This window comes from Bacillus rossius, chromosome 1 (assembly GCF_032445375.1).
Source record: "Bacillus rossius redtenbacheri isolate Brsri chromosome 1, Brsri_v3, whole genome shotgun sequence".
Taxonomy (NCBI): domain Eukaryota; kingdom Metazoa; phylum Arthropoda; class Insecta; order Phasmatodea; family Bacillidae; genus Bacillus; species Bacillus rossius.
This window is the reverse complement of record NC_086330.1, coordinates 223,169,407-223,183,433: the sequence shown is the minus strand read 5'-3', so window position 1 is coordinate 223,183,433 and position 14,027 is coordinate 223,169,407. Positions and strand designations below refer to the sequence as shown.

Here is a 14,027-nt window from a genome sequence, read left to right as displayed (position 1 = left end):
TTTTGTGTGAAGGGACTGTTAGACATGATAAGTGGGCAGACCATTGCAAGAAGAAGCATTTTTTATAAAGTTAAGCACAATTTAGAAATTAGGAAAAAAATAATTGAGGTGAAGTGCAGTGATAATTCTGTGTGGAAACCTTATGTTGAGGGAACATCGACATCTACTGCTATTTATGAACCAGAACGAGAAAGGTAAGTGTAAAATATAATAAGCAATACAAATGTACATATCGGTATCAGACACTTATTACGGGGCCCGTCTACATGCCAGAAAATCGCGCTGCAGCGTGTTATAACACGTTTTATACCGAAACTATGTAAATGTGTGTTCACGCCCTTTATCTACGAAAAGAATACACATTTAAAATGATTGCCCTTGCTTAAGGCGCTCGCCTACCTAGCAAGTGAACAGTGTTACATAGTGTTTAAAATACACGTTTAAACAGAATACTACAGAAAATTTTAGAAATCGGATTCGGTATGAAAAGAACTCATACTTTAGGCAAGAACTAAAATATATTTTCAAAATGAACTGTACATAAAAAACAATATTTTATTACCCCTGAACATGGCCAAAAATGGGTTTTTCAGGCTTCTGTATCTTACTAACTATTCACGGGATGTATGTGTCACTAATATAAGGGCATACGCTGGACCTTTCTACAAACTATGTAGAAATAAAATTATTAGGTCACTGCATTCTATGCGACGGACTTAGCGTCGGAACAACAAGAAAGGGGGGTGGGGAGAGGGATGGAGAGAGAGAGAATTGCACGCGGTATCAATTATCTTTCTTTTCGCCATAAGAGCAGAAGTATTGGAGGTTTGGAAACACCATATTACGGTTGTGACAATTCTTGGAAGGGGGAAAAAGAATGACACTCCCGCCGAGGGAACGCGGCTGCAGGCTAGTTCCAGCACCAATCGCTGTCGCCCGCGAAGGCTGCTTAGATAGCGAGTGAAAGTTCGGGATGCGCTCCCAGGTAGGCGGGTGCCATAAGTATTTTCAAGACAACACGCATATTAGAAACACCTTTTTTGGGCCACGAGGCGGGCCCCTTCAGGGCATTTTATAGTGTGTGTGTGTAAATTAATTATGCACTTATTACATGTTTTTTAGGCCACTAATATAGGCATTTCAAAATAGTCCCAATTTTGCAAAGTATATATATATATATTTTTTTTTGGGAATGATGTTACACCAAATGGAGAGGAATATTCAGATATTCTGCAGAGCCAGTGAAACAACTTATCCTGATACTTCTGGTTCACCCTCCATCGTTTTTGGTAACACCTACTCTGCTGAGAATCCTCCTGCGACTGATGGTATTCTGTCGATGTCATCCATCACTGACAGGTCAAGTGTTCCTGGGCCTTGGCATGGATTTAATGCAGGTGAGAAATTTCAAGATCAAATACCTTTCAGCTTGCCCTCTAGCATTCAGCCTGAGTTAACCACAGAAATAATAATGCCGGATACTTAAGTGGCATCTGCTGAATTGATTTCCGACGAGAATAACAGTGATCCTTGTAGACTGAGTGAAATCAGACTGACAGCCAGAGACATAGAGTTTGGCTTGAAATTGGAAAATAATGAGTTTGATCCTGAATACGATTTCCCATCAGTCAACAACAGAAAATTCTCAATGAAGTGGCTGAAGTACAAACTTCCTGATGGCACGGTAAAATATAGAAATTGGTTGGTTTACAGTAAACGGAATGATTATGTGTATTGTTTGCATTGCCTTCTGTTTGCACTACCCAACCATCATTCTACTTGGTCATCTGGTAACGGCTATCAAGGATGGCACACAGGTAATGCACAAAGAGATATTGAGGTTCACGAAACTTCTAAAAACCACTTAGGATGCCAAATTGCGAGGGTCCAATGGATTGCACGAAAACATGTTACCAGTACATTTTGTGAGAAAAAAAAGTGAGAACATTCAACACCAAAGAGAAGTTCTCTCCGTCATCATTGATTGTTGCAGGTACTTGGTTGAGGAAATGCTAGAATTCAGAAAAAAACACTGTAGTTGATGGAAAGCTGCCGAAGTTGTTTAAACTTCTAGCTAAACACAACCCTGATGCCAGAATGTATCTCGAAAAAATTGAAAATGCAAGGATGAACAAACAAAAACCGGGATCCAATTTTCTAAGCTACAGAAATATATCAGACTTGATTTCCATTATGACTGGCATGGTAACCCAAAGGATAGTTGACAGTATAAAGGTAAGTAACAAGTTTTCTGTCATTTTGGATTCAACACAAGATGTCGCTAAGAAAGAAGCAACTACGGTCCTTCTGAGATATGTAGAAAATTCAGGAGTATCTGCAAAACCATGCGAGCGACTAATAAAGGTATTCACATCTGCTGATGTCACTGGAGCAAATCTGAAGTCAAAGTTGGTAGACACTTTGAAGGAAGTAGGACTCAACCCCTTAAATATGATTGGTCAAAGTATGGATGGTGCTGGCAATATGAGGGGCAATTTCTCAGGACTTAAAACTTTAATTCAAAATGAGTATGACACTGCCTTCTATGTTTGGTGTACTTCGCACAGATTCGATCTCGTTCTTGAGAAATCAATTGATTTTTGCCCCCAGATTCGAGAATTGTTTTCAGTGCTGGAAGAATTATATCGCTTGTTTAACTCTGGGCATAAAAGGCATGGTGTTTTTGTTGAGAAAATTGATTTGAGAACAAAGTTGAGCGACAAGAGGAAGCGACTGAAGAGGGTGCAAACAACAAGATGGTCAAACAAAGCCGAAGCAATAAAAGTTATAATATTGTGCTTCGAGGAGATAACGTCAGCTTTAGAGGATTTACAGGACAGCAAAAAATTTGACAGAGAAACCGTGACTCTTGCGAAAGGGCTATTGAGCAAGCTAAACTCTTTTAATGTAATCACTGCTCTTCATGTCGCCCAGTCTGTATTCACTGTAATTAATCCTGTGACAGTTAGTCTTCAAGGTGTAGTTATAGATTATGGGACTGTTCAAACAATCATTAACAGTGTTAAGACTAATATCAAGAACCTCCGAAGTGACAAAGTTTGGTCTAAATTGTTAAAAAAATCGGAAGATTTTGCGAAAAAACATGACATTCATCCACTTGTACCAGTACCTAAAAGAATAAGGTTTAGGAAGAGGGAAATGGACGAGATTGGAGTTGACGAGCCCATAATAGACATAAATCGTAGACTTAAAATTGAAATGTATTTTAAGCTCTTAGATTGTCTGCATCGTCAGCTCGAGGATAGATTTTCCGATCATTCCTTAAAAATGGTTATGCAATGAGCCACTTTTCTCACACAGGAGTTCTTAATGCAGAGAAAGATAATGTTAAATCTGAAGACATCAAAGAGTTGTGTGATTTCTACAAGTGCGATTGTGACTCGGTGGCTGAAGAACTGAACAGCTTCAGAGATCTATACCTTGCCACACATCCAAATATCTCACTATCCGATGTGGTAAAAGAAAGCCTAAGAACATCAAGAAAGGAAGATGAAGAGACTGAAGTGGCTAATGAAAACCTGGTAGATACAGAAGAAATCGATGGTGATGAAGAGGAAAAGGAAGATGAGGGAGATGAAAAGAAAAATGTTTTGTGGGTAACCCAAGGGTTTCTGAAACCTTATCTATGCCTCAAAAACTTTTCTGTGTTTAAAGCTATTAAAGTTGTTTATGCAACTTTACTCTCATTTGCAGTGACAAGTTGTTCCGCAGAAAGAGGAATGAGTAAGTTACGTATAGTGAAAAACAGGCTGAGATCGTGCATGGGTGACAGATGGTTGTCAAATATAATGGTTCTGTGTTCGGAAAAAGATGTGCTTGCATCCATTTCAAATGATGAAATCGTTGAGAACTTCTCTCGATCTACATCTTCAAGGAAGAAGCTTTTGTCAAGAATATAGATCAGCGTTAATTTTTAATCATGCAATTTTTTTTTGCTAGTGAAAGTTATTGCAAGGAGACACAAATTCAATTTGAGCTAGATTTTCAAACAGGCAGTTATCTGTATTACTTTTGTTTGTTTTGCTAAGATGTATAAATATATTATATATCTCAGTCTTAACTGTTTTTAATATATGTCTAATTCAGAAATTTTAAAATTTTCCATTGTACTGCTGAACTATTGTGAGTGATGCTGCGATACTATTTCATCTCATTTTGAAGCTATTAAGGTAACAAGCAAGGATTGAAAAGAACATTGTCACATGTATGATTAAATTATAATATTAAATATTACCTGATATGACCAAAATTATTATTAGAAAATCAGTTTTAATTAATGCAAAATGTGAAAAAAATATAATACTATAAAAGTATAATATTATAAAATCATTGAGTAAATGATTGAGAAAATGGCACAAAAAATTTCGGGGGGGGGGGGGGGGGGGGGGCCGCATCATTAGGTTAGGGGGGGGGGGGGTGAGTCATAGTGTTTGGGGGGGTGGGCACCTCTGGCTTAGAGGAAGCGTTTTAATGTCTTGCTGTGCATGTTTGTTACTTCAATTAGTGCTTGAACACTGGACTGGAGGTAGCTTGGTGGAATCATATTGAGGATTAGAACCCGGCATCCTTCAACTATGCACAGCTCTGCTCGCATAGCCTGTTTCTGGTGTGTTTTGATTATCACAGGTCAACAAAAAAAATTTTTTTAATTTGATTTTATGAAAGTGAATTATCTATTTGTTTTTGGGTGTGCTGAAACCGAAAATGAAGTCCGTTTTACTCCATCACGTACAGTTTTTTTTTTTTCAAAACCATATAACATAACAGCGGGTGTGTAGTATACACACATGCATACATAGATTAATAAATTACTGTTGTAACAGATTGTGTTTGTTTATAATTATAATTAATTTAATTGGTTAATTAATTACAAATAAGTGAATAATTAAATCAATACTTAAATAAACTTAAATAAAAAATTATACAGTGTATTTAGTAGACTTGTAACGAGTAGTATATGTTCCTCCGTAAACGCTGCTAGTTAAAATTAAAAAAAAAAAAAAAAATATATATATATATATATATATATTTGTAGTTTTTACACTTGCAACTCCTAGTGTTTGTTTTTCCGTAAACGTTTTCTATATTGCGTTACTCTCCCACATTGGGTGGTGCAGGCATGAAGCTCTAGCACAACCTGTACAGACAGCAAATGTACTTCTTGTCTGTCCTCATTAGTCAATGTTGGAAGTCAAACCAGTTTAAACTTGTTACATCTGGACTTTGGAGCCCATGTGGCTGCTCGTTCTCGCAATCAGCCAGTTGAGTTGTGTTAGTGAAGTGAATACAGGTAGTTAGGTGCAAGTGGTTACATAAGTTTGTGCGTTTCAGACTGTAATTGTCAAAGGTGTCTCATCGTTGTTGTGCTTCCAGTCCAGAATACATAATTAATAAATACCATTGAAGTATAAACGATTTCGTCAATAAGTTATATTATGCATATTTCGGGTTAAGAATAGGTGATCAAATTAAGTGTAGGCTCCTCACAAAGTATGCCATAGCTGCACTTTGATACAAACGAAAAGCAAAATCGTTTAGATTTGCTATCCCAATCATGTGGAAGGAGCAAAAAAACCTTAGGAGTGACTGTTTCTTTTGTACCTGTGATTTTCAAGGTTATAATTCCAAAAAACCAGAAGTTCATTAACTACCCTAATCTTGAATCTGCTAGTCGTTCGTTACCACACGGTCTGGAATTGCCAGTTCCTCAGCCCCCTGAAGACTTGGACAGCCTTGATTGGGAAAAAGAGGGGGAAGCTTCCAACATGGAAAAGTATGAATCAAACAGTGATTTAGAACCAGACAGTTCAGGTAACGAACTGCAGCTTTTTTCACACCAGGAGTTGAACGACTTAGTGTGAGATCTTGGACTTTTGAAATATATTGTTCAGTTACTTGGCTCTCTCCTTAAAAACCAAAACTTATTACAACCAGGCACATCTTTTTCATGTTATCGACATCGCGAAACAGTTTTTGTGCCTTACTTTGCACAGGATGAGAATCTTGTGTACTGTAAAGACATTCCTGGACTGATGGGCCAATTTGGTGTACAATATGACTCGAATCAATGTCATTTATTCATTGACTATTCAAAGAGGAGTCTGAAGGCCGTTTTATTACACAATGACAATACATATGCCTTGTGCCAGTACATTTAAAAGAAACATACGACAATTTCGCATTACTTCTCGACAGAATATCCTTATGATCTGTGGAGACTTGAAAGTAATCACCATGCTGTTAGGTCAACAATCTGGGTACACAAAGTTTCCTTGTTTTTTGTGCGTATGGGATAGCTGTGACAGAAATTCCCACTGGAAAAAAAGACAGCTAATCAAGATATTCTCCGTTGCCAGGCGAAAAGGTTATAATTAGAGACAGTTTGCTTCCTTCTGACAAAATCCTGCTACCTCCTCTACACATAAAGCTCGGGTTGATTAAACAATTCGTAAAGTATCTCAATCAAGCAGGTGTATGTTTCAAGTACTCATGCTCTTTTCGCAGATGCACAATTTGTTCTGACCATAGATGAGGAGAAGGAAGCCTCGAATTGTTTCAAGGAGGTTGTAGAGAAGTTCCTTGGTATCATGAAGGATCCAAACTACAGAAGTATCGTGGAACGCATGTTGCATGTGTTTGAACAAAAAGGTTGCAGGATGAGTTTAAAGGTTCACTTATTACACTCGCATGTGAACTATTTTCAGGAAAATTTGGGAAATGTCAGTGAAGAACAAGGCAAATGGTTCTACCAAGGCATCAAAGAGCTGGAATGTAGGTATCAAGGTAGGTGGAATGTGAATATGCTAGTGGACTATTGTTGGATGCTACATTGTGATTAGTTGTAACCTAGGACCCCTATTGTTCTTGGGGTATATTAATGACCTGCCTTTTAACATCCCACAAGCCAGCACAGTTCTATTTGCTTATGACACATCAATACTAGTGAAAGGTAAAAATGTAGACATCATATCTAAAGCAAATTTAATCCTTGGCCATTTAAATTACTGGTTGGAAGCAAATAAACTTGTACTAAATACCTCTAAAACAAATTGTATAAATTTTAGGAACAGACATAATCCAGTAGAAGAAAAGTTTGAATTAAAGTTTAACAGTAATATCATAACTACAACATCAAATGTTAAATTCCTTGGTGTGAACTTAGATGAACAGCTAAAGTATAAAGACCATATTAACTCTGTCGCTAGCAGGCTAAGTGTATCCTGCTATGCACTAAGAAGACTGGCAGACATAGTTAGTATTGAAACATTAAAAACTGTCTACTACGCTCACTTCCACTCTATAATGACATATAATATATAAATCTGGGGAAACTCAGTAGGAATTGAAACAATTCTAAAATTACAAAAAAGAGCTATTCGTATAATGACACATTACAAAATGTCAGCTCACTGTAAACAAAAATTCAGAAAACTTAAAATTTAACAGTCATAAACGAGTATATACTAAGAATACTCTTATTCATACATAAGGAGAAACACTTTTTTCAAAAAATCTAGATATTCATTTATACAACACAGGAAACTCCAATAAATTGAGGATAACAGTTTATAATACCAGTCAGTATGAAAAGGGCACAAATTACATAGGCATAAAAATTTACAACTTATTGCCACAAAATGTCACGAATATAACCGATTTATCTATATTCAAAAGAACAATCAAACAAGTTCTGTTAGAACATCCTTCCTACTCTCTGATAGAATTCTTTGACCTAATAACAGATAAGAAAACTAAACTCTGGTAAATCTTATTTAAATCCATCACACAACGAGGAGAAAAATATTGAGTTTTGTAAACTAACTCTTCGCTCTTAGCCTTAGACTTGAGTTTATACAATTTCTTATGTACCCATGTTTGTTTTTTTTCTTACTTTTGAAATGTAAAAGTACTCTGTAATATTTAGTTTTTGTGGTTGTACAGTATGTTTGTATATATGTATATATTTGTAATAATTTGACTTGTTCTATATCCCGAAGTCCTTACCTCCATATGGGATCTACAGATCAAAAACTGAATAAATAAATAAATAAATAATATGAAATCATATAAGAAAAAAGAAAATGTTTGTAGTGAAATGATTGTGTACTCTGCCACTATGATATGTGTATGGAATTTTATATTTTTATTGTTCAACATGGAAAAACCTAAAAACTGTCAGCTGATTGTGTCTTTTTATAACAGTTCCTGTCTGTATAGGTTGTGCTTGGAGCTTCATGCCTACAACACCTACTGAGGGTGAGTGATATTAGAATTTATTACTTATGGTTTATTTTAGTATATTGTATTTTGTATTTGTAATGTATTTTAAATTATTTTATGTAACTGTATTTATTGCTTAACATATTACCAAATGTTCAAGGGAGAACAAACACTACACTTTCCACGTATATTATATACATATAGGTATGCTACACACCTGCTATTATGTTTCATGGTCTTAAAAAAAAACTGTACGTGAAGGAGAAAAACAGATACAATTTTCGGTTTCAGCACAACAAAAGACATAAAGATTGGGGACTCCTGCGATCGCATGGATTTATAAATTGAGAAGATCCGATCTCCAGGAGTACTTGACCGAAAACTGCATTGAATTCAATGACACTGACAGACTTGAGGACGATGTTAATCCGCCAGGTGTCGGAAGCCTGGGAGTCGTCGTAAGTCTTCCAGCCACTGCAGCCCCCCCCCCCCCCCCCCCCACCATCATCATTTCTGTGAGTCCTACCAATTTTCACTTAAATTCTAAATTCCTTTTCTCTTAAAATTCATTACCATGTCTGGAGGGTATTTTCCCTAGGTCGGTCCCAGATTTCTTATTAGCTGCAGGCTGGATTGCAAGCCTGAGGCTCATCAGTAACGGCAAGTTTCTGAAGGCGTTGATAAATTTTTGTGGCGATGCCTATTTACAGGTTCTAACTTATTTTGTTGGTAAAAGTCACTAGTTGGATAAAGTTTAAAAAACTATTTTTGCAAATTGTATATCTGCCCCTAGTTTTAGAACCCTGAAAAAAAGACCTTGTGTAGTGTTTTCAAGGCCCTAACGAGCCATTACTTTGGTTTGTGAATTCTGTAGTTTCTTATCTGGATGTTTTAGAACTGAGTTTACCAGAATTGGAGTTGGTTCATGTTATTTTGGGCAATGTTGGTGTTTTAAATTTGGCCATATTGCCACCCTCTTCAACTTGTTTCAGAGGTTAAGTCGTCACAACCCCCCTCTCGTTCGTAATTTTAGGGCTGGGACTGATGTAAAGATATACTAAGATAACAGAAACACCTTGCACTCGCAGTCTGAAATTGTATTGCACATCAAAGTACACAGGTTTTCATGGAACTGGCACATTAATATACTAATTTGCGGGCTTATTTAGCGATTTAATTTTAGGCCTTGTTTTTCTAGGTTGCACTCATTGCGTTTTGGATATTGCCGAGCACGAAATTAGTTTTGGGTTTTCTCCGGAAGTAAGTATAAATCTTATCCACCAGTTAACTACTCCCATTGTCATATCTTGTGAGCAAAATTCCCTTGAGTGGGATAGGAGTAAAGATATCTCGGAGCTTGTGTGTGCATTTCTGGATGTTATAATTAAGCGCTTAGGTAAGTACGACAAGATGCCATATAAGTTTTATTTAAAGAATGATTCACCTGTGAGGGCAAAGTATCTTAAAGTTTCCCCACCTAAATGACAATCCATGAAAACCAAAGTGGATCAACACTATAGCATGGGAGTTATTTCACTGTCGGTGTCCGATTATTGTTCTCCTATTTTCCTGGTGCTTAATAAAGACTTAAGAGAATAAAAAATGTTTAATAATTTCCAGCCCTTGAACGAATGGATTCTCGAGGACCAGTTCCTCCTCCTGATGACTAAGAGCGCCCTGCAGCATCTGGGCAATGCAAAATTTTTATCTGTCATCGATTTAAACACAAGCTTTCATCAGTGTCTTTTAAATCCTGACTATCACCCCTTGGATTCAATACCAATTCAACCAAATGCCAATGGGAGTAAGTTTTGGCAGCCAAGCCCTAAGCAAAGTTTTGGATCATGTGCTTAGTGACTTAATGTATAAATTTGTTTTCAATTATGTCAATGACATTATCGTATATAGTGACAATTAGGAGGACCATTTAGACATTGTGCACGAATTTTTCGAGTATCTGAGAGCAGCAAAATTAACTGTCGATCCAAGTAAAATATAACTAGTACAGGATCATGTGAAGTTCCAAGGTTTTGGCATTTCTCAAGACCATCTAATTATGGATACTGACAAGATCACTCTCATCATTATCTTCCCTCGACCTAAACACCTTAAGGGGGTTCAGAGGTTTCTCGGGATGACTGGGTACTATCCGTGGTACGTGCCTGATTATGCAACTGTTTGCGCCCCCTAAATCGGCTTCGTAAAAAAGATGTGGAGTTCCTTTGGGAGACGAGCAACAGAAGATCTTCGATGTCTACATCTCACATTTATCACTTCTCCTCAATCCTCATTCTACCCAACTTTGATTGATGATTTGCCCTTCAAGTGGATGCCTCGAACGTTTAGACACAGTCTTAGGACACATGTTAATGGAGTGTTAAGGCTATTTATTTTGCTAATAGGACATTATTGGAGTCCGAAAAGCATCTGGGTATTTACGAAAAGGTAGCTTTGGCTTGTTTCTTCGGTGTAGAGGAATTCTAGTCATAATTACATAGCCGTAAGTTTGACTTGTACACTGATAACCATGTGCTTAGCTGGTTATTTAATCATCCCCATCAGCTGGAAAAGTTTTGATGCTGGTTTTGAGATTAACTATCACACTTCAAGTTCAAGATACACCACTTGAAAAGCAGTGTCAATGTTACAGCTGAAAATTTCTCTAGAATGTTTTCCTCTGAAGAGTTTGAACCTGGTAAAGTTCTGGTTGACTCTGTAGTTAACTTGAATGTTTGTTAGATATTCCCCGAGACGTATTTCAACCTGTGTTGATTACCAACTAGAATGACCGACCTTCTGTGTAAATATAAGGATTTGCTTTATGTTGTTAAAGATGGGATCATCTATTATCATGGGAAGTAGGGGCATTTGCATAAAGTCCTTGTTCCTGCCCTTTTATGCCCCTTGGTTCTGAACTATTTTCACACTTTCTTAATTTGTAGTCACTTGGGAATCAATCAAATTCTCCGGCGAATCTGTGCTCATTTAGCCTGGCCTGAGGTGCAAAATTATGTGCGTAATTTCGTGCAGTCTTGCAAGTACTGCCAGATTTCGAAACACCCCCCCCCCCCCCCCCTTCCAGTGTGCTATGGTGGGACTTTACTATGCTGATCAGCCCATGGCACCCTAACATGTCCTTCATGTGGACATTTTTGGTCCGCTGACTTGTACCAATAGGGGCAACAATTCTGACTGTGATTAACATTTTTACCAAATTGGTGGTATTGTAACATTTAAAAAATATGAAAGCATCATAGATAGTTAAGGCCTTGTGTGAGAAAGTCTGGAGGATCCTGGGGGCACCTTCTATGATTGTGAGTGATAATGCACATTGCTTCCAGTCTACCTTGGGGAAAGACATGTGCCTTGAGTGGGCTATCCATCTGATCTATAGTAGTGCCCACTTCGCTCATGGCAATCAATCGGAAAGGGTCAACAAAGGTCGTCAAATGGATCCTAACCTCTTTTTATAGAGAAATCAGTCAGCTTGGGATGACAATCTAGATTTCGTCAACGTATGTTTGAATTCCGCGGTGCCATGAACTTACTCATCTCCTCTTGATTCGGTGGGGACTGCCGCCTCTGGAATCCACAACGGACGAATACTCCCAGGACGACGTAATCATGAAAGTCACACAAAATTTAAAGAGAGCACTCGATGTTGTTATAGATTTGTTTAATACTTAGAGGACACCTCATGATTTTAAAGTGAATGATCTGGTCTTATGTAGGAATTATGTTTTTGTGTCATTTGTTGGTAAAATAAATGTAAAATTGGTTCCACCATATTGTGGCTCCTTTAAAATTTGAACATAGGTCTCTTAGAAAACTTAAATGTGAATGGCAAGAATAGGAAAACTCACGTGGTCCAGATCAAGCGATTTGACCCTTAATTGTGAACTAGTTTTAGTTAATATAATTTTTTTATTTTTGTTTCTGTCCTTGCTTATTGGTCTACAGTTTGTCTGGTCTTCGCTGGCTCTTCCCTCTGGTGATGCCACATCCAGAAGATGTTCTCCACAGTCGTCATCCTATTCTGCCTGCTCGCCTGCCTGACTGCCCGTTGGCTCTGCTACTAGTCTACATGTCAGCTCAACTGCCCACATACCCTCCAGCTTGTCTGCTTGGAAACTTAGTGCTTCGCCAGCCCTATGCACTACGCCCCATCCGCCCTACAACTCGCCTGTCTGCCTGCCTCTTCGTTCGCATGTGTGCGCGTTCACGCCCACGCAGCTCCGAGAGCAGCCATTTTTGCGCTGGCCTGCAGATGTTTGGACTGCTCCGCAGAGTATTCCTGCTCTGCCCCCTGCACGAGGTCAGCGGCCGACCTCCCTGGGCAAGGGCCCGCCTGGGGATATTACCCCAATGGTCTGGCTGGTCTGTCTGCTTACCTGCCACCACTTTTACCTTCGTGTGCCAAATTCTGCCTTCGGCCGGCACCTTTCCGGAACTGTTTGTTTCTCCCCCGTGGTCTCTCACAGCCATGGTGGGTTGGGGGGGGGGGGGGGGGCTATGACCAGAGACGAGCTGGGCGGGCGGTGCGTCGTTCGGTATGGTGAAGCAGGGTGTGCCTCTTCTACCCCGATGTCCCTTCGACCTGCACTTCGCCTTTGTTCGGGCAAGATGCAGGTTGTAGATTTTTCGGGCGCTGTGTGGTAGACTGCGACATTGTGTGGCGATGAGCCCAGGATTAACACTATTCTCGAGGAGTAGTCTTTTCGTCGACCCGATGGCTTCTGGACTTCTTCATGTTTGGTTATTGTAACTTTGTATTGTTCATGTGATTGGTCAATTTCAGAAAAATTCAATAAAAATTAATTAATTTTTCTCAGCGCTAGATATTCTCACTAACTTTCGTTTGATGTTGTGACTGTTTGTTTTTCATGTTTTGTGACTTTGAGTGAAGTGACAGACTGAACATGTTAAGGGCCAGAGCACAGACCATTAAAAACCGGTGAAGTTGTAATGATATAAGCTCCTTCGTTTCAAATTGCTGTGGCATGGCTGCCAACCCTGCTCCTCCTCTTCTCCTGCCGTCGCCCCCTTTTTGGCACCATTATCATCCCTTCCCTTCCCTTGCTACGATTCCCTTTCTCCATGCTTATTGCACATGCGCTGTGCATTCTAGAGTTATGTATTTAAGCCTCTGGAAGCGCTTCCTCCTTTACTCCATATGTTTCATGTCAATCGCTCTTCTTTCTGTTTACTCTTGTATTTGCTTGCATTTGGGCATTTCTCCATTACGAGATTTTGTGATGGAAATTAATTTCTTGCCTGTAGTCTATTTGCGAAGATTTACGGGTTGCCATTTGACTGTACCACCAGCCTTGATCGGCCTCGCGTGGCTTACTTACATTGTCTACTTTCTAGTTTGAATCTCTGTATTGTAAATTTACCCTTGAAATCTTATGTTCGTGTATTTACTATTATTACATTCTTGTTTCGCATGCTGAGTATGAATTATGTATTTATTTGGGCACATGCTGCTATTGTGCCATTTTGGATAATATTTACAAGCTTTTTATTTTGTATCTACAATTAGTACGATGTATTTTCTTGGCACCTATAATTTAGGGTCTGGTTGCTTTAAGCTTGTTAAGGCTTAACTGCATTACTTTTTCATGTAGTTACTGTTATGTGTTCGTAGTTTAAACTATGTAATGTTGATTAGTAAAATTGATTAAATTGCAAATTAATCTTTAGCTTAATGTATTTTTTGTATACTTATATCCGCATTTACCTTGAACACTCTGAAATGAATATATTAGAGATCGTTTGAGATTGTT

The 14,027-nt window shown here is 38.3% G+C and overlaps 1 protein-coding gene across 6 annotated transcripts in view; it reads right to left on the bottom strand.

Annotated features, from left to right (window-relative positions):
• Window positions 1-14,027, bottom strand: part of LOC134527320 (guanylate kinase) — a 395,696-nt gene that overhangs the window by 92,178 nt on the left and 289,491 nt on the right. The window lies entirely within an intron of this gene.